Here is a 22,671-nt window from a genome sequence, read left to right as displayed (position 1 = left end):
AAGCATAAGCAGAGAGTGATACAGGCCTAGTAGAAAGGAAGTAAAACTAATGAGCTCTGATATTAAAAAAAGTGTGAAGCCAAGTTAGAAGTAAGTGAGAAAAATGTACACAAAAAAACAAGGGCAAGCATGAGAAGATATGCAGTCATTAGTTTACTAATAGGTGTGAATATAACTTAAAACGCTTACAGAGAAAAAAAGTGTAAAATAGTATGCAAAATTAATTAAGTCCATGTTTACAACTGTGAGTCCTAAAAGAACTCTCACCAACCAGCCTAAGTAAGGGTCCTGGCACCTTAAAAATATTGCCTACCCAGAAATTATGTAATTTGCATAGTGGCTCAGAATAACAGTAACCCTTGAAAGTCTATACAATACACATCTACACTGGGTGATTTATGGACAACTTAAGTGTTTCCAGTTAGGCAGTTGTGGTGTCTTAGAACTCTGCTGTTTGTTTAACTTACAGCTGAACCACAAAGAATCACACAAAGAATAACACTATATATTTTGTTCCCAAGAGATAGAAAGTATGTCTAAGTGGGAAGACACAGCTTAATTTTTAATCTGGAAGGAGCATGGCGCACAGAATTTAAAGGTAGGTAAATATTTGAAATTTTTGAAGATTTTCTTTTCTTTAGTATGGATTTGCCTTGTAATCTTCTAAGTAAACCACAATTAGATATACTCCCATATATATTTTAGTGCTCCCCTTTGAAGTTCTCTTATACCATCTTAACTGAAACATTTCTGATGTATTTTCTTGGGAAAATAATGATCATGTAGTTGAAATCAGAAAAAGTAGGTTTAGTCTTATCTGAAGTTGAAAAAATTGTTTATCTAAGTCAGTTTCCTGGAGCTAGCAATGTCTGTAAAGTGTTGAATAAGTCAGTTGAATGATAATCACTATCAAAAAAAAAAAAAAGAGTAACTACTAATCTAGATGCTTTACTTACTGTAATTCTTTTAATCTTCATAATTATTAAGGAAAGGATTCTTTATTTCACTTTTCAGATGAAAAATAAAGGCAAGAAGAGGTAACTAACTAGACTCAGCTGACAAACACAGCAAGTATGGGAGCCACAGGTTACATCCAAACCTTTCTTATCTCAAAGACTACACTCTTGCCACTTATCCACCCCACCTACCTAAGGAATAGGACTGTATTTTGTAAATTGAAAAGTTTATTAAATATTATTATTATTGAAAACAAGGATTAATGATTAGAATAATTATCTAATAGAGTTGATTAACCCTTTGCTTCATATTCTGTGTAGGATGTGATACACTAGGAATTTCTTGTTTCCACTTTCTATTCTGGTTGACAGACTTCCCTGGTGGATCAGTGATAAAGAACATGCCTGCCAATGCTGGAGATGAGGGCTTGACACCTGGGTTGGGAAGATCCCTGGAGAAGGAAATAGTAACCCTCTCCAGTATTCTTGCCTGAGATATCCCATGGACAGAGGAGGCTGGTGGGCTACAGCTCATGCAGTCTCAAACAGAGTCAGAAACAACTTAGCAACTAAACAACAATGAGAATATCCTGGTTAACATGTAGATGAAAGCTCAGGAAAAGGTCTATGACAGATACTTCCTTTTCCTTCTAGGACCACAGCTGGACTACAATTCCCAACATTCAGTGCAGTTAGAGTAGGCCAGGTATTGAAGTTCCAGATGATAAACTGTGAGCAGAAGTAATATTCAAAGCTTGCAGGGTTGGTCCATAAACCTTTCCAATTTTCCTTTCTTCTCTCATCAACTGGTCCAATGCCAAGTATTCAGTTCAGTTCAGTTCAGTTCAGTTGCTCAGACGTGTCTGACTCTTTGCGACCCCATGAATCACAGCACGCCAGGCCTCCCTGCCCATCACCAACTCCCGGAGTTCACTCAAACTCATGTCCATCGAGTCGGTGATGCCATCCAGCCATCTCATTCTCTGTCGTCCCCGTCTCCTCCCACCCCCAATCACTCCCAGCATCAGAGTCTTTTCCAGTGAGTCAACTCGTCACATGAGGTGGCCAAAGTATTGGAGTTTCAGCTTTCGCATCAGTCCTTCCAATGAACACCCAGGATTCACCTCCTTTAGAATGGACTGGTTGGATCTCCTTGCAGTCCAAGGGACTCTCAAGAGTCTTCTCCAACACAGTTCAAAAGCATCAATTCTTCGGCGATCAGCTTTCTTCACAGTCCAACTCTCACATCCATACATGACCACGGGAAAAACCATAGCCTTGACTAGATGGACCTTGGTTGGCAAAGTAATGTCTCTGCTTTTTAATATGCTATCTAGGTTGGTCATAACTTTCCTTCCAAGGAGTAAGCATCTTTTAAATTCCTGGCTGCAGTTAGCATCTGCAGTGATTTTGGAGCCCAAAAAAATAAAGTCTGACACTGTTTCCACTGTTTTCCCATCTATTTGCCATGAAGTGATGGGACCAGATGACATGATCTTTGTTTTCTGAATGTTGAGCTTCAAGCCAACCTTTTCGCTCTCCTTTATCACTTTCATCAAGAGGCTTTTTAGTTCCTCTTCACTTTCTGCCATAAGGGTGGTGTCATCTGCATATCTGAGGTTATTGATATTTCTCCCGGCAATCTTGATTCCAGCTTGTGCTTTTTCCAGCCCAGCGTTCCTCATGATGTACTCTGTATATAAGTTAAATAAGTATCCAGGGGAGGACTCAAATCCCAGGGCATAGCGGAGCCACGAGACAAGGGGAATCATGTCCTTAAGTAACTATATGAAGGAGAGCTCCCAACATCACCAAGACTCGGCCAATCCACACTGGCCTGTAATTTGAGCCATACACCTTTTGTTGTATTAAGCCACTGAGATTTCAGAGTAAGTCATAAAGCGATCAGTCTACCTTGAATCACCTGGTGGCTCAGATGGTAAGGCATCTGCCTACAATGCTGGAGACCCAGGTTCAATCCTTGGGTTGGGAAGATCTCCTGGAGAAGGAAATGGCAACCCACTCCACTATTCTTGCCTGGAAAGTCCCATGGATGGAGGAGCCTGGTAGACTACAGTCCATGGGGTCGCACAGAGTCAGGCAAGACTGAGCGACTTCACTTTCACTTTCACCTTGAATCATGCAAGATTGTACCTAAGAAATGGTTTATAAAATCATATATGTGGCTGATTTAGCTCAGACACCTGTTTCAGTCAACCACACAGTCAATCACACAGTATTACAAAGGAAAATGTAAACAGCAACCATCCTATAAAGTGCTTACTATGTGCTAAGCACTGTGTTAAATTCAGAGCAACAACATCAGCTTTACATGTATCTTTTAAATTAAATATTCAGTCTTTGAGGAGAGGGGTTTGGGGGGAGAAAATATAATGTATATGTATGATTGAGTCCCTTCGCTGATCAACTGAAACTATCACAACATTGTTTTTAATCAGTTATACTCCAATACAAAATAAAAAGTTTCTTCTTTTTATTTAAAAAAGGAGATTCTAATTCAAATAACTTGCTCAAACATTTCCTTCTGACTTTCAAGCTCATGCCTACGTCCATTGTATAGGAAGATTTTGTTATCTTGGATTCCTTGAAGAATCTAACCAGAATCTACCATTATATGTTTATCTAGCTATTCTGACAATATGTATAGGTTCAATTTGGACCACCACAGCCTCAAACATTTACTAACTTTTTTATATGTTTTCAAGTTTCCTGCTTGAAGCTTCAATTTAGTGGCTTTCTTGACACAAAATATATAAAACAATAATAGCTAATAATGTATTTCAAAATTCTATTTTTAAAAATGGCTTTATTATAATACTTCGATTGGTTTCAAAGAGCATTTCTGATAATTTTCATAGATTTCCTATTTGGTCATAAAAGAATGTCAAGCTGATGTTGACAAAAAAAAAACTACAACATATCCATTAGTTCAGGAATTTCCCTGGCAGTCAGGTGGTTAAGAATCATCTGCCAATGCAGGGGACACGCGTTCGATTCCTGTTCTATAAAGACCCCACATGCCCAGGATCAACTAAACCCACACACCACAAATACTGAGCCCACACACCTAGAGTCTGTGCTTCTCAAAAAGAAGTCACCACAATAAACCCACACACCACAATGAAGAGTGAGCCTGCACGCAGCAACAAAGACTCAATGCAGCAAAAATAAAACAAGTGTCCATTCGTTCATAAGGTTCAAATTACTTTCCATACAGACTGTCTTACAGTTGTCTGTATCAGAGTTACTGGCTATTTTCTGCTCACTTGCAGAGCCTGTAGTTTATGCTCTCTGGGATTTCACTGGCCAGAAAAAGCTGTATCATAAGGAAATTTGACATGTCTCTCTGCCTTCTTCGCTCCAGTACTAATTAAAATAGTCAATAAAACAATGTCACCACTAATTCACAGTGGACACTAGTGGTAGACCTTTGTCTATATGGTGAAAAAATAACTGTTTATCTCTAATTATTCCTTTCTTTGCTAAAGCCAACCCCAACCACTTCTAAACAATCTTCTCCAACATATGTGGCAGCTTTGTGTGCCAGCATAAAATCAAAAGAGTGAGGGGGAGAGAATGAGAGTTAGGGAATATTTTGAGACCGCCATTGAAAAGGGTAATGAAAAAGCTGGAGGGATGGCAAAGGATGTTTCACCTGATTGAGGGCTCTCTATATATTGGTTTGTTCATAATGAAAAACATTGTACAGTATTAACAAAATTCATACTTGCTCTTACACAATTACCTACTTTTTTACTATAATCCTTTCTTTAGCTTATAATCCTTTATGATCAACAAAAAATTATATGTTATCTTAGACTCTTCTTTTTCCACTCCACACATTTATTCTATTTCTTCAAAATGGATATTGGAAATAGAAATGGAATATGAAATATAGTAAAAACCTGGATTGCCAAATCAATTAAACTAATGACTTCTAAATAACTTCCTCAAATCAACATTTTGCTTCTAAGAAAGCCATTCTCCAGTGGTAACTGTTAAGCAGTTTTCACCTATATGGTCTGCAAGGAGCATAGCTTCCATTTTCCCCCGATTGCAGGCAAGGCTGGTAGGAAAATCTCATTGTTTTTCTTTTCCAGTAATCCACCTACCCACTGTGCTTTTCCTCCATAAGCTTCTCTGTCCACAGAGGAGAGCAAAATTGTCACACAAACACCACACAATGATTTTTAGCTCTTTTGTTAACTTTCTGAAGATTCTATGAAGAAATTTTAAAATGTCAAAGGGCAGGGGTTCCTTGGTGACTCAGTGGTTAAAAATCCACCTGCCAATGTAGGAGATATGGCTTTGATCCCCGGTCTGGGAAGATCCCATATGCCGTGGAGTAAGCCTGTGCGCCAAAACTACTGAGCTTGGGCTTTAGAGCCCATGCGCCAAAACTACGGAAGTGTGTGCGCCCTAGAGCTGGTGCTCAGCAACAAGAGCAGCCACCACAATGAGAAGCCCGTGTACCGCAACTAGAGAGTAGCTGCCACAACTCGAGAAAGACTGTGCACCACAATACAGACCCAGTGCAACCAAAAATGAATAAATAAAATAAACTCATCTGAAAAATAAGTCATAGAGCATCAACATTCTCTCTGCTTTATGCATCTGTCATTTCCCTCAACTCATCCACCATGGAGACAGCAGGATGACCAATCTAAATTTGAAGCTTTAAAACCCTCCAATGATTCCTCCTTCCCCTTCAGAGTAATGCATGCTCACAAGCTAACCATGTTCTTTCATGGTCTAGACCTAGCCAGTCTCCCAGCCTCACTGATTATGCACCAACAATACACAGCTAACACACTGGGCACTTCGTCACTTCCAGGGCTTGGTTTATATGTCTTCTATTTTACACTATGCTTGACTCCACATAGTCCCATAATTCAATGTCACCACCCCAGGAATCCTTCCCTGAAACTGTATTCCCCCACCCTCACTCAGGTAAGACCACATGTTCTTTCTCCTGGATGTTCTAATAACCTGGCATAACCATCCCTGGTTTTGCCATGTTGCATTTTAAATTACCTGTGCATGGGTCTGTCTTCACTGTTACACTGTGACTTGGAGGGCAGAGACTTTATCAATTCTTCTAATTTTAAATTTGTCTTAGTGGATGGTCTAGCATGCAGCAGACATTCAGTAAATATTTCCTGGCTATTTTCCTGGAAAAAAATTAAACATACGTATTGAAAGTAAGTTCAGATGTTACATTGCTATTGAGAGCAACCAGAAAGTGCTCTACAAACTGTGACACACGATGTGACACCCCTATAAAGGAAGGTGTTATTATTATCATAGGTAATTGCTCTGAAAATACCTACTTATTTGATGACCTGCTTTTAAGAGAAGCAAGTTTGAAACTGCCTAAAAAAAGTAAGTTCAGCTGCTGCTGCTGCTGCTAAATCGCTTCAGTCGTGTCCGACTCTGTGCGACCCCATAGACGGCAGCCCACCAGGCTCCCCTGTCCCTGGGATTCTCCAGGCAAGAACACTGGAGTGGGGTGCCATTGCCTTCCCCAGTGCATGAAAGTGAAAAGTGAAAGTGAAGCCGCTCAGTCGTGTCTGACTCTTAGCGACACCATGGACTGCAGCCCACCAGGCTCCTCCGTCCATGGGATTTTCCAGGCAAGAGTACTGGAGTGGGGTGCCATTGCCTTCTCCTAAGTTCAGCTAAATCATCCAAATTTAAGATCTGATTCAGCTTTGCTGGTGTGCATCTCCGTGGATGCTACTTGCCTCTAATCTAGTCCTATAACTGCCCTTTCACCTGAGCGTCTCTTTTAATCTATGAGGATTTTTTTTTTTATAATTGTATTTTTTTTTGTACCTTTACTCATTATCTGTTTTTTTTTTTCTTTTTCTAAGTTCTTAAATCATATAGTTAGTAATGAGCAAAGTGGTTGGCAAAAATTAAACTACAATGTATGGCTTTTTTTTTTATATTGTCCTTAAGTAACTGTAAATGCTATGATGTTTAATAAACTACGGTTTAACTAAATTAAAATTATTTCAACATATGTGTATTTACACCTATTTTGATCATTGGCAGATTGAAAATCACTCTCAGTCTATAACTTAGCTTTACTGACTATTGGGTTCAGATTGTTAGTCCGTAGGGGTTTCAAATTTTTGCATTCTTAAAGCTGAGGGTTTTATCAACATCCTTCCTTCAACCTCAAACTTTCATAATTCTTTTTGCTTTCAATTTTGCTACAATTAAGGTGTAAAGATAATGTAGGTGAGTAAAATGTAACTGATTTGAAGATAGAATTAAAGATAAAGATGGTTGTTCTTATATTTTTAATATATATGAGTAAAAACTCTTCACCACCCAAAAGTGCAAAATAAAGGAGGTACATGTATTATACTGCAATGCAAACAAAACATAAATGAAGAAGAAAAAATTGCTTTGTACATATATATGTACCTATGTATATGATATATGAAGAAAGAGAGATTGACAATAGTAACTTAAGGAAGAATGGCTTTGAATTACATTTTAATGTTGGCATGCTAGCAAATTAAAAAATTATAATTCTAAGTAAAGTAAGTCAGAGAAGACAGATATACGATAACACTTACATGTGGAATCTAAAAAAATATTATACAAATACAGTTATTTAGGAAACAGAAACAGAGTCACAGACATACAAAGCAAACTTATAGTTACCAGATGAGCAAGGGGAAGGGGAAGGGACAAATTGGGAAACTGGGAGTAACATACACTCACTGCTACATATGAAAGGGGTAAACAGCAAGGACCTACTGTATAACAAAGGCAACTATACTCAATAATTTGCAATAATGTATATAAGGATAGACTCAGAAAAAGAATATTTTTGTATATTCAGATATATCATATATACATATATTCATAACATATATATAATATATTGGAGTATTTATATATGCTTGTATATATCTGAATCACTTTATACCTAAAACCGACATAAGATTGTAAATCAACTATCCTTTAATAAGACTACTTTTTTATTAAAGATGTCAATACCAAATTACATTTCTACAGTGTAACTTAAATAATATGATGTATGGAAAGTAAATAGAACTATATCAAAGTACTAACAATATTTGAGTGGAAGAGAAATAAATTTCTTTCTTCTCCCTGCTTTTCTGTATTTTTCAGTTTTACAAACTAAAGATCTATTCATATGGAAAAAATAACTTTTGTTTAAAAAGAAAAAGGCAAGGACATGATTTTTTCCTTTCTATAGCTCGCTAACAATTTGCAGCTATAATCTCTAATAATTTTCAGCTTTTAAAGTATTTTCACATTTAATATGTCATTTGAGCTTCACAAGAAAACATATACCTACAAATAAGAAAAATTAGACTCGGAAATTAAAGAACCTTCTCAAGATTGCTCAGCTATTAAGTGACAGAGACACTTTTTAAACAAATTCTAGTTATGTTTTAAATACCAACTTATTTTGTGAAAGGAGGTATCATAGACTTCTGAAGAAGGTGTAGGAGAAAGAGGGAAAGCCACAGATCCAGAGAACAAGGATTACTGAGACATAAACCAAGAACTGACCTTTAATGAGTGTGGACAACCTGCCCCACTGAATTCTAAGCCTTTTTCATACAAACTGGCCTTTAATCTTCTATGAGGTACCTAATTTCCCCATCTCCATTTTACAGACGGGAAAATTGAAGTACAGGGAAGCTAATTTGATCAAAGCCACAGAGAGGTAAGTGGCAGAGCCAGAATTGAAACCCACACTTTGTGACCCATTAACTCCAGACTCTAAAACCTACTCCACACTATTTCTAGTCTGACTCATAGAAGTCACCAATCAACAGACCTCCAGGTTTTCTTGACAGATCTAAATAATCAAAATGAATCAGTTTTCACTAATTTTAGCTTATTTGTACAGAGAAGAACCTTTGTATTCTAAGTTAATCATTAAAGAAATGCTGCCTTTAAGCCTGCACAAAATGGTCCATCTCTGGGAACTCTGCCTCCCAGATAATGAACATTAAGATAAAAAATATTTGTTTAGCTCACAGGAAAGATCCTGACCAGGCCCACCTGTGAGTGACTACGGATGGAAGAAATTAACACATCCTCTCTATAGGCTGACCCAAACCAGGAAATGTTTGACTTTATTCCCTCCTCTTTTAGTATAAAAGAAGCCTGAAGTCTAAGTTGGGCAAGATGGTTTTTTAGAACACGAGTCTGCCATCTTCTTGGTCTGTGGACTTTCCAAATAACGTCACCATTCCTTGCCCCAGTAACTCATCTCTCAATTTATTTGCCTGTTGTGTGGTGAGCAATGTGACCTCGGACTTGGTAACAAACTAACGTCTTGAAAAAATCATTTTTTTTACAATATTTTAGTTTCTTTTTAAGAGGCGGAGGGAAATCAAAGGATTAAATGGCAAAGTTTAGCAGTGATTTAGCAACCTATTATTTTTTTTAATGACTACTTTATTGAAGAAAAAATGCTTTTATTATATGAAAATACAAATTATCTGGATATGTTAATCATGAGCTAGATTCAATAGCAGATTAAACAATAACAGAGTAAAAATTACCTAATCTTGAGGCCACAACATAGCAACATCTTCAACCCTTCCCAGTTATCTACAAATCTAACATCATAGTTTTGGTTTCCCTCCTGCACTGTGCTGTAGGTATAACCATTTAAATGGGGGAGGAGAGAAACATATAAATATATATACACACACACATATATATGTATAACAAATATATACTGACAAAAAAGAGGCTTATAGGAGTCTTGTCTTCTCACGCTAAACTCAGAGGTAGAGCAGTTTTACCTTGGGCTTTGAGCTTCCCTTGTGGCTCAGATGGTAAAGAATCTGCCTGCAATGTGGGAGACCCAGGTTTGATCCCTGGGTCAGGAAAATCCCCTGAAGAAGGACCCGGCAGCCCACTCCAGTATCCTTGCCTGGAAAATCCCATGGATGGAGGAGTCTGGTGGGCTCCATACAATCCATGGAGTTGCAGAGTCAGACATGACAGAGAAACTGCAATTTCACTTTTTCACTTTACTAGACTTTATTGAAAATAGATTTTCTGACTCATGATACCCACTGAGTCAAAAAAAAAAAAAAAGCAAACAACTTTTTAATCTTTGAGTTCTATAAAACTAGATTTGAATGTACCATTTAATCATTCCAGGTTATATGCCTGTTTCCTACTGTCTCTAGACCAAGTGAATTTAAACTGTTATCTCTTGCAATCACATTTGAACATAGTACACTTAATCATAACAAGCACAAAAACAGTGAAACTAGACCCTAAGGCAAATACTGAGTTTCAAGTTTATTTCAGTTAGGCTTTCTATGTAGAATTCACTGAATCAATTATTAAATATTAGTGTCACGCATTGAGTTAGATAATCCACTAGATTTACTGTTCTGCTCTTACCTATTCACTTCCTTTGTCTGAACTGGTTTTCACAGATAGAGACACAAGATAAACAGCACGGCTAGATCTTAAACTCTTTACCTTTAGGCATTGTCTTTGCTGTTCTTTTTTTTTAATCCTTGCAAATTTAGACACATAGAGAACTGTTATTTGCCTCATAATGGCCTCTTCAGTGTGTTTCACAGTCTTTTGTGGAGAATAATGACATAATGATAGTGTTCTCAGACCCATATTTTCTACTTGATAAACTAGCAATTATATGATTAAAGGATTTTTACAAACTCACATTAAGTATATGATACTCTAGAAACCAGTCCATCATGTAATTATACAGTCAGGAGGGAAATAATTTACATAACTAAAAGCTGTCAAATGGGACTCATGACCAGTGTGTGGTTTTTTAGTGGATAATTATTTAAGAAATATCAATTCTATAAATAATATACTTTTAGTTAGGATCATAAATTCTGAATTTTATCAACTGTGTTTAAACTTTTATTTTTTTTGTCCCTACTGAGAGAAAACTATGCTAAACTTTGCTGAAAACATGAGCTGGATACATTAGGACCAACTAAGAAAAACCTTGTTGTTTAGTAACTATGTCCTGTCCAGCTCTTTTGCAATCCCATGGACTATAGCCTGTCAGGTTCCCTGTCCATGGGATTTCACAAGCAAGAATATTTGAGTGGGTTGCCCTTTCCTTCTGCAGGGGATCTTTCCAGTCCAGGGATCAAATCCATATCTCCTGCATTGGCAGGCAGTTTCTTTACCACTGAATTATCAGAGAAGCTCAAGAAAAACTTCATTCTCCAAAAAATATATAGTTAAAGAACAGAGAAAGGCAGGCAACGCCTAGGTATTTAAACTGTGATTAACATCAATTTGACCAAGATTTTTCTTAGCTATCTCTGAAAGTCAGATTGACTAGATACTTGTGACTTTGTTTAAATGTCAGGTCATTATACTAACAACTTGAGTTGGAGAACATATATTCATAGACCTTATTTTCTTTTGAAAAACAGGAAGGACATTTAACAGGATGCTCATGAGCTTCAAACAGCATGTACTGAGAGGACCCATCCTCAAAACATAAACAGAGTTACATCTAACTCTTTTCACTTTTTTTTTTTCTCACTTTCTGGACAAACTAGTTACCATGCTTTTCCCCAGTTTCTTAAGAAAAACTGAAAAAACATTACAGAAGTATATCCTGAGAACCAACCTATCAAAGGGATCATTTTATACATACAATTTCATGCGTGAGTACTGCCTAAAAAGAAAGATTAAGATATTAAATAAAAATAATCAAAATGCCAAACCATGTATGTTAAGATATTCACATTTTTTTTAAAGAAAGACAAATAATATATATTTATATTGAGTTACAGCTATTGAAAAGTATTTCTGTAAATATAAACAAGAAATCTATAGCAGGGTTACCTTGTTTATTGCTGGGTGGAGAAGGATGTATATAAATTAAGCATGTGAGCAGGGAAGCAAGGAAGACTTTTCATGTATTTGCACACTTTCTGCTTTTTGAGTCATTTGGTGTACTATCTACTCAATCAGTTCAGTTCAGTTCAGTCGCTCAGTCGTGTCCTACTCTTTGCGACCCCATGAATCACAGCAAGCCAGGCCTCCCTGTCCATCACCAACTCCCGGAGTTCACTCAAACCCACCTCCATCGAGTTGGTGATGCCATCCAGCCATCTCATTCTCTGTCGTCCCCTTCTCCTCCCACCCCCAATCCCTCCCAGCATCAGACTCTTTTCCAGTGAGTCAACTCTTTGCATGAGGTGGCCAAAGTATTGGAGTTTCAGCTTTAGCATCAGTCCTTCCAATGAACACCCAGGATTGATCTCCTTTAGAATGGACTGGTTGGATCTCCTTGCAGTCCAAGGGACTCTCAGGAGTCTTCTCCAGCACCACAGTTCAAAAGCATCAATTCTTCGGCAGTCAGATTTCTTCACAGCCCAACTCTCACATCCATACATGACCACGGGAAAAACCATAGCCTTGACTAGACGGACCTTTGTTGGCAAAGTAATGTCTCTGCTTTTTAATATGCTATCTAGGTTGGTCATAATAGTTATGTCAGTTTAAAGAAGAAGAAAGGAGTCTTGATCCTTGTATGGAGTAAACAGGAGAGAATGAGCTAGACCAAGTGTATACTTAGCTGTGATGACAAATGAGCTTTAAGAGAAAAAAAGGCACCAAAGTTAGATGATTCATTACTGGCTTATTCCACCACCATTACCACCTCAATGACATTGGCTTCTAACTTAAAAGAAGTTGGAAAACACACCATATTTTATGTTATAATGATAGCAACAGGACATTTGGTTATCCATGCCATTATCAGCATAATCATAAATACTCTTGACAGTCTCTGAAAGAGATAAGGAAACTAGCTGCGGCCAATCACCAATTACTATCACCTTATATAAAGCTTAACCTTGACCCTCAATGTGGGATACCCACTCTCAAAAGCCCTGCCATTTAAAGCACTACATAGGGTTGAGAATAAAAACAGACAGCTAATGAAGGACACGAATACCATCACAACCTTGGTAACAAGACCAACTTTTCTGCAGTAATCTGGTAATTCCAGACCTACACTTTCTGCACCATTCACTTTGTGATTGGATATCATTGACTCTGATATTAGGAAACAAGATAAAAGAACTGTTAATTTGTTAGACCTTGTGTAAAGGATAAAAATGATGGAGGTACTTGGCACGAAGATTCACAGAATTATCACTTGCAGAATCTCATGACTGGCAGTTAGGTAGGGCAGGGGTCATTAGCTATGCTTTCCATCAATTAGTGTTACTGCTTCAAAGCTAGAAGGTGCAGGACCAGGACTCTATCCAAGGTCTTTCCGAGTTCACGGTCACTGCTATTACATGCTCTGTGTCTTCTGAGTGTCATGGTTTTCTTCTTCCCCAAACAGCAAATGCTTTCCACAATTGTGGAAAGTGAGACATATAACTATTTAATAAAGTGGGGCTTCCCTGGTGGCTCAGAGGTTAGAGCGTCTGCCTGCAATGCTGGAGACCTGGGTTCGATCCCTTGGTTGGGAAGATCCCCTGGAGAAGGAGATGGAAACCCACTCCAGTATTCTGGCCTGGAAAATCCCATGGACAGAGGAACCTGGTGGGCTACAGTCCACAGGGTCGCAAAGAGTCGGACACGACTGAGCGACTTCACTCTTTTTACTTTCACTGCTGTGCTGCTGAGGGAGAAATCCAACAGCATGATGTTATCTAGGTCTTAACTGAAATTTCTCTATGAAGGTCAAAAACTGTTAAAAAGGAACTGCTGTATTTTGAAAAATGAAACAAATACTGATTGCAACATTTGAGCATTTGACTCGAAACCTCAGAACACTGTGTGCTGTAATTTTGATGGCAGATAACCAACTGTAACTACTGATACAACCCTAGGCTGACCTTATTGGTTAATATCTAAGAATGTGTTAATGAAAAAATAGTGAGTTAAATGTTTATCTTACTTCTGTCCACTCATATAATTCCCATCTTCCTAGCCACAATAAGAGGCAATGTGGTAGCAAGTTGATATAAATTGAAGTGAAAGTGCTAGTTGCTCAGTGGTGTCTGACTCTTTGTGACTCCATGGACTGTAGCCCACCAGGCTCCTCTGTCCATGGAATTCTCCAGAAAAGAATACTGCAGTGGACTGCCATTCCCTTCTCCAGGGTATCTTCCCAACCCAAGGATGGAATCCAAGTTTTCCACTTTGCAGGGAGATTCTTAACCACCTAAGCCACCAGGGAAGCAAGTCTGTATAACGTAATATGAAAGAGAGTCAAAACTTGATAGGAAATCTAACTCATACTCTACTTGGGGCTATTCAATAAGAAAAAAGCATTCTTCAGAACTTGTTATTTTCATTCCTACTACATTCTGGTGGTGCTGGTAGAATGTCAGCTAGCTCTCAGGCCTTCAAAGTTAAAAGGGGAGGTCTGGAGGTCAGGCAGGCTACCCTGTTGCCACTCATTTCCTGTGTGAATGCTACACTGAAGAAAGTTTTAATGGTTTGGTATAAACAGAGCAAGATTAAAAAGAAAGTTTCTAGAAAATAGATTTTCATAAAATAAAAAAGGCAATAATTATTGCATTAAAAACTCCATCATTTGTGCCTTAATATTATAACCTATCATAAAAATGCCACTTTAATTGTTTTAACATCTCTTTAAATGTTTTGTACTTATTGTTATTCCCAGCAGCTAACAATAAGAAAACAGCAGCATTAAGCTCAGTTTGAGACCATTTTTACTAGAAATCATGATACTAATGAGCTGTGAAGAAAATGTTGCTAATCATACTTCTTCTGCAGTATTGTAAAATAATCACTAACGCTTATATATAAAGTATACACAAGGTAAATATATATGCCTGTATGTGTGTGTGGCTTGACAGGTAAACGTCTTAATTCAAAAAAAGATATGCGAAACTTTAGTTCCTCTCTTTTCCATACAACAAATCATCTTTAATGAATTTCACAGTAGAGATTAAACAAAAGAGAACACATGGCAATAAAATATTTCAGCAGACATTGAATAGCATTCAGACATTGTCTGTGGATATGTATCCCAGAAGCAGATTATCCAGTGCTGTTGGGGTAACTGAGAGGCACTCTGATGACAAAGTCCATGTAACTGGTCTTGGGGTCAGAAGATCTGGAGCCTACCCCTGACTGAACCATCCACTGTAGGCTGGAGAGCTCATTCTCACCTTTGTATCTTTAAAAAGGTGATCTTCATTTCTATTTTATGGGACATTTGAGAGAATTACATTTATGGTGTAACATGGATGGACCCAGAGATTGCCATGCTAAGTGAAGTAAGTCACACAGAAAGACAAATATCATCTATTGCTTGTTCAGTTCAGTTCAGTTCAGTCACTCAGTCGTGTCTGACTCTCCGCGACCCCATGAATCACAGCACCCCAGGCCTCCCTGTCCATCACCAACTCCCGGAGTTCACTCAAACTCATGTCCATCGAGTCAGTGATGCCATCCAGCCATCTCATTCTCTGTCGTCCCCTTCTCCTCCCGCCCCCAACCTTTCCCAGCATCAGTCTTTTCCAGTGAGTCAACTCGTCGCATGAGGTGGCCAAAGTATTGGAGTTTCAAGGGGCTTCCCTAGAGGCTCAGTTGGTAAAGAGGCCACCGGCAATGAGTCTAATAAAAGGTAGGGGGGGTACAAATAAATTTATGTACAAAACAGAAATAGAATTTCAGATGTAGAAAACAAACATGGTTATCGGGGGGAGGAATAAATGGAAAGACTGGGATTGAAGTATACATACTACTGTATATAAAATACATAGGTAACTAATAAGGACCTCACTTCATGGCAAATAGATGGGGAAACAGTAGAAACAGTGGCAGACTTTATTTTTTGGAGCTCCAAAATCACTGCAGATGGTGATTGCAGCCACAAAATTAAAAGACGCTTACTCCTTGGAAGGAAAGTTATGACCAACCTAGATAGTATACTGAAAAGCAGAGACATTACTTTGCCAACAAAGGTCCATCTAGTCAAGGCTATGGTTTTTCCAGGAATCATGTACAGATGTGAGAGTTGGACTATAAAGAAAGCTGAGCACCAAAGAAGTGATGCTGTTGAACTGTGGTGTTGGAGAAGACTCTTGAGAGTCCCTTGGACTGCAAGGAGATCCAACCAGTCCATCCTAAAGGAGATCAGTCCTGGGTGTTCATTGGAAGGACTGATGTTGAAGCTGAAACTCCAATACTTTGGCCACCTGATGCAAAGAACTGACTCATTTGGAAAGACCCTGATGCTGGGAAAGATTGAGGGCAGGAAGAGAAGGGGACAACAGAGGATGATGAGATGGTTGGATGGCATCACCAACTCAATGGACATAGGTGTGGGTGGACTCTGGAAGTTGGTGATGGATAGGGAGGCCTGGCGTGCTGCGGTTCATGGGGTTGCAAAGAGTCAGACACGACTGTGCAACTGAACTGAACTGAACTGAATAAGGACCTCTTGTATATATAGCACGGGAAACTCTACTCAATACTCTGTAATGGCCTATATGAGAAAAGAATCTAGAAAAGAGTGGATATATGTGTAACTGATTCAATTTGCTGTACTCCTAACACTAACACAACATTGTAAATCAGCTATACTCCAATAAAAATTACTTTAAAAAATTAGTATGTAAACAACAGTAACTAAGAAACTACAGAATGATATACAAATCAAAAGTATCATGTTATCATTTACTAATACCTGAACTCAGTCATAAACAGCATTAAAATTCTAGGGTACTGATTCAAACTATCCCCCAAATTTTGTAAGTGAGTATAAGGAGGAAAATAGATGATCATTTTATTATTTACATTTTGAAAATATAATACAGATTATACTTGTACTGGAGGGAAAGCAGAAAATCTGCACTCATCCTCAAAAGTAAGTGTTCATCTCCTGTTCCTGCTTGTTTGGTAAAGTACAGAATGTTCATCTTCTATTTGATAAACAAAACATAAAGATGTTAGTAATGTTATTTTAAATAAGACAGTAGAAGAGCTGGGTTCTAGAATCCTACAAAGCTCTGAGAGTCACCTAATAATTCTACAGTCTCAGGTTAAATTACTTAACATATTTCAGTTTCTTCACTTATAAAAAGCAGACGGTGGAAATACCTCTGCCCCAGAAGACTTGTGGATAGAAATGAGTTGTCAAGGCTTAGAGCTTAGCACACTGTCTGACACATAGCAAGGACGCAATATGTGATTATTGTTCAATATGATCATGTACGTCCTTACACGAGCATCTCAGACATGTGAAATCTAAGTGATCCTTGCTTTCAAATGCAGCTGGTGAACTTGGCAACCAAAATCATCTCACCAAAAGCAGCTCTAATACACTTTCACAATTTACTGGACATATTTTCTATCTTAATCACAACAGGGAGCTTGCTGGTGGTCCAGGGGTTTACACCCTGCTCCTGCGCTGCAGGGGACATGGGAACTAACAGTCTGACTGCTGCATGGCCACAACAAAACAAAACCAAACCTAGTAAAGCTTTATGCCAAATTCTTGCTGTAAATGAAAGAAAGAAGTATTTATAGAACACTTATCATATCCCAGGCACTGTATTTGGTGGTGGGATACAAGGTCAAGCACAAAAGAGATACAATCCCTACTTCCATGTGTTAAAGAAAGTAAACATTGATCAAAATTATTACACACAATGAATGTAAAATTGCCAACTGTAAAAAGTGGCCTAAAGGAGGAAAACCCAGTGCTGATGGGAGTATAATACTAAAAAGAAATGAACAAATGTGCTGGTGAAGGAAAGGTTCCCTAGGGAAAGGATAATTAGGCTGATATCGAAGAATGAGTGGCATTAGCAGGATAAAGAAGTGTGAGCTGCTGTGCTTCAAGTACAAGGATCTGTGTGTGGGTGGGAGGGAACTTGGCCTCTTTGAGGCCATGAAGGAAGGTAAGTGAGATGGGAGTTCAGAGAAGGAGAAGCAGGGAGTGAATGAGGGGAGCTGCATGCTGTGATAAGTCTGTTTTCTTATCCCAAGAACAAAGGAAATCCATTGAAGAATGTTAAGCCTGGTATGTGATTGGTTTTGAGGAGAGGAAGGGGTTGACATGATGCAATGTGAATTCTATGTGCAAAGAACAGTTTAGAGAGGGTCAGAGTACCTATGAAGAATTCAGTTAGGAGACTGTGGCCAGGGTTCCACAAAGATAATGTGGAAGCGTAGATTAGGGCAGCTGAGCTAGAAATGTCTGCAAGTGATATACGGAGGAAGAGTTTCGTTTTCTATAAAACATACATCCTTTTCTTTCTCTGTCTGGACACATTTTTTCATACAAAGACATTTTCTTTTTGGAATATTCTAGAGAATTCACACATTGGAGAAGGAAATGGCAACCCACTCCAGTGTTCTTGCCTGGAGAATCCCAGGGATGGGGGAGCCTGGTGGGCTTCCGTCTATGGGGTCACACAGAGTCGGACACGACTGAAGTGACGCAGCAGCAGCAGCAGCAGAGAATACAAGTAAAGGTTAATGGTAGGTAAAGGGTTTTCACATGCTTGAATTCAATGAGGGATCAAAATGCCAATTTCTAAATAATCAGTATCATCTCCCTTTGGGTGAAAGCCCTTGTCCTGTTTTACTATAAAACACGCAATACCAAAAATGAACAAAAAGGACATAATTTCCACTGAAGCACATTTTTATTACAAAAATGCCATAGGTAAACAATCATTTATTTAAAATTGGATCAAAGAGCAGTCACACCTTTCAAGTTGAAAAAAAGGTAAACAGATCCAGGAAAGAAAGTCACAGGAAACAGCTCTGATAGTAATTATAAAATAACCAATGGTATTAACTTTTGGAATCTGCCAGAAGACTTGCTGCTACCTTAGGAAGAGTATCTCCCATCTTTTGACCACCAAACAAAGATAGTTTGTACGTAAAAGTGATATGTGCAATAGCCAAGGCATCCTCCCAGTATGACAGAGCAACGAGTGAATGCAAACACACACACACAGACCACATACAAACGCAGTGAAATGTACTAAGCTCATACATTTCGAAGGATTAAGCAGAAAAGCAAGAAGGGCAGCACAGCACATATCTTCACTTTGCAAAAACAGAAGCGGAAAAAAAAATCTGCTGCAATTTTCTGTAAGATAAATTCTCTCTCTCAACTAAAAGAAAAAAATTGAAATCATTGGCTAACTAGTTCTCCTCGAGCAGAAGTGAGACATTAATTTAGATCACTGTACACACAGAAAAGCTATTGCACTGCAGGGATTTCCAATTACATAATGTAGACTCAGAGCTCTGTCTTGGTGTCACTTGGCTGCCAGCATCCATGGGTGAGCTGTGTAACACTCCTCTGTCATGCTCATGTGAGAAAAGAATTCTGCTGTTCCAAGAAATGGCACGCATCTTGGAGACCTTCCCAGTTACTCAAAAGAGCATAATTTCCACATTATCCCCCGGCATACTGTCTCGGATGATAAGTCTATGATAGCTTTATGTGTAAATTATACAGACAGTTCTATTAATGAAAGGCAAGCAGACTGCTTTTTGGTAGTGGCAGTGCAGAAAAACAAAATCAATTTGTTTTTCAATTTAAAAAAATGACACCTGAGCTATCTAATAATCAAAAGAGACTGTGAGGGTTAGATGGCAGATAAAGTAATTGCACTATGATTATCTAACAGGTCAGAATTGGTTTTGTCAAGCAAGTCTAGTGTGCAGACTTACCAACCACCTCATAAGCTGCCTGTTTCATTACTTTAAAGTCCTTGATACTTTTAGTATGATACTTATCTCCGTTTTTTATCAGGGACTGCACTCTTAATCCTGGTTTAATTTTTTCTAGCTATGAAAGCATACTACAGAGGAGAGACTAGGAGGAAAGATGAACATTTTGTGTTTATTGTCTATTTGGTGACAAAATTCCATCTGAACTGCATGGTATGCACCAGATATAGTAGATAAACTGAAAAGCAAGACAGTTTTCTTTTCTTCTAGAAGTTCACAATTCTCTAAGATGTTCAAGACATGAAAACGTTTGTATGCGAGTTATCAGTGTTATTTGAAACTTTTTTTTTTTCATTGTTGTTCAGTCACTAAGTCGTATTCGACTCTGTGACCCCATGGACTGCAGCACACCAGGCTCCCCTGTCCTTCACAATCTCCCAGCGTTGACACAAATTCATGTCCATTAAGTTGGTGATGCTATCCAACCATCTCATCCTCGTCTGCCCTCTTCTTTTGCCTTCAATCTTTCCCAGCATCAGGGTCTTTTCCAATAAGTCAGTTTTTCCCATCAGATGGCTAAAGTATTGGAGCTTCAGCCATCAGCCCTTCCAATGTGTATTCACAGTTGATTTCCTTTAGGACTGACTGGCTTGATCTCCTTGCAGTCCAAGGGATTCTCAAGAGTCTTCTCCAGCACCACAGTTCAAAGCATCAATTTTTCTCATGCTCTCACCACTCAGCTATATCCCCCTGCCTTTATTTCATTAAATTCAATCATTTTTATACCAAATCAAAATGAGACTAGAAAATTGGGATAAGCATAATACCTAATATTTGATGAGCATTTACTATACATACAAGTTTTGCATATATCAAAACCTAATGACAGCCTAGACATTGGATTATGAAAATCGTCATTTTAGAAAGGAAAACACTGAGGTTTACACAAGTTATATCACAAACCTCATGTGTAGCTTGAATTTAAACCAGTATAGTGTAATCTGACTCCATAGTGCTGTCTCTCATTCATTTCTCTACACTCGTTCATGTTTAATATTTACTTTAACCTGAACATTTGGGCATCTCAGTTTTTGTTTAATGTTATTGTTTGATTTGGAAACTTTTTAAAAATTCATTCTCATTTTATCTTATCTTGAGGATCTTTGTGAGGAAAATTAACAGTTTTCCATTGTAGTTAAATATATAACAATGTTGCTCTCTCGAACTATTCACCTATTCCATTCATGTTAAAATTTATTTATTGAGCATCTGTAATATGCCAGGGGCTTCCCTTGCAGCTCAGCTGGTAAAGAATCAGACTGCAGTGCAGGAGACCCCAGTTCAATTCCTGAATCAGGAAGATCCGCTGGAGAAGGGATAGTCTACCCACTCCAGTGTTCTTGGGCTTCTCTAGTGGCTCAGCTGGTAAAGAATCTGCTGGCAATGAGGGAGACCTAGGTTCGATCCCTGGGTTGGGAAGATCACCTGGAGAAGGGAATGGCTACCCACTCCAGTATTCTGGCCTGGAAAATTACATGGACTATATACTCCATGGGATCACAAAGAGTCCGACAGGATGGGGCGAATTTCACTTTCACTTTCTGTAATATGCCAAGCACTGCATTAAGTGCTTTATGAGTAAAGATGTGATCCTTGACCTATAGTGACAGGCAAATCATAATTTAAAAACAAGTAAAAGTCTAGCAAGAGATGTTTCTCCCAACAATCTTGATTTCGGCTTGTGCTTCATCCACCCAGCATTTCACATGTTGTATTCTGCATAGAAGTTAAATAAGCAGGGTGACAGTATGTAACCTTGAGGTACTCTTTTCCCAATTTTGAACCAGTCTATTGTTTTATGTTCTTTTCTATTATTTTTTGACCTACATACAGTTTTCTCAGGAGGCAGGTAAGGTGGTCTGGTATTCCCATTTCTTGAAGAATTTTCCAGTTTGTTGTGATCCACACAGTCAAAGGCTTTGGCATAATCAATAAAGCAGAAATAGATGTTTTTCTGGACTCTCTTGCTTTTTCTATGATCCAGCGGATATTGGCAATTTGATCTCTGGTTCCTCTGTCTTTTCTAAATCCAGCCTGTACATCTGGAAGTTCTTGGTTCACGTACTGCTTGTTGAAGCCTAGCTTGGAGGATTTTGAGCATAACCTTGCTAGCATGAGAAATAAGTGCAATTGTATGTTAGTTTGAACATTCTTTGGCATTGCCCTTCATTGGGATTGGAATGAAATCTGACCTTTTCCTGTCCTGTGGCCACTGCTGAGTTTTCAAAATTTGCTGATATATGGAGTACAGCATTTTCACAGCATCATCTTTTAGGATTTCAAATAGCTCAGCTGGAATTTCATCACCCCCACTAGCTCTGCTCATAGTGATGCTTCCTAAGGCCCCCTTGACTTCACACTCCAGGATATATGGCTCTAGATGAGTGATCATACCATTGTGGTTATCTGGGTCATGAAAATCTTTTTCATATAGTTCTTCTGTGTATTCTTGCCACCTCTTCTTAATATCTTCTGCTTCTGTTAGGTCCATACCATTTCTGTTCTTCATTGTGCCCATTTTTGCAGGAAATGGTCCCTTGGTGTCTTTAATTTTCTTGAAGTGATCTCTAGTCTTTCCCATTCTATTGTTCTCCTCTGTTTCTTTGCATTGATCACTTAAGAAGGCTTTCTTATTACTTTGCTATTTTTGAATCTCTGCATTCAGATGGGTGTCTCTTTCCTTTTCTTCTCTGATTTTCACTTCTCTTCTTTACTCAGCTATTTGTAAATCCCCCTCAGACAACTATTTTGCAGATATGCAAATGACACGACCCTTATGAAGAGTGAAGAGGAATTAAAGAGCCTCTCAAGGAGGGTGAAACAGGAGAGTGAAAAAGATGGCTTAAAACTCAACATTCAAAAAATGAAGATTATGGCATCCAATCTCATCACTTCATGGCAAGTAGATGGGGAAACAATGGAA

General features: G+C 38.4%; 1 long non-coding RNA gene across 1 annotated transcript in view; it reads left to right on the top strand.

The window, feature by feature from the left end:
• The first annotated feature begins 357 nt into the window (after positions 1–357).
• Positions 358–22,671, top strand: part of LOC148778614 (uncharacterized) — a 32,189-nt gene continuing 9,875 nt past the window's right edge. The window contains exons 1-2 of the long non-coding RNA XR_016035930.1: positions 358–598; positions 8,645–8,694. This is a non-coding gene — a long non-coding RNA (uncharacterized LOC148778614). The remainder of the gene's footprint in view (positions 599–8,644; positions 8,695–22,671) is intronic.

Source organism: Moschus berezovskii, chromosome 2 (genome assembly GCF_049115385.1).
Source record: "Moschus berezovskii isolate FMDL1 chromosome 2, NW_MosBer_1.0, whole genome shotgun sequence".
Taxonomy (NCBI): domain Eukaryota; kingdom Metazoa; phylum Chordata; class Mammalia; order Artiodactyla; family Moschidae; genus Moschus; species Moschus berezovskii.
Note: the sequence above shows the minus strand (reverse complement) of the source record. Positions and strands in the feature narration are given on the sequence as shown.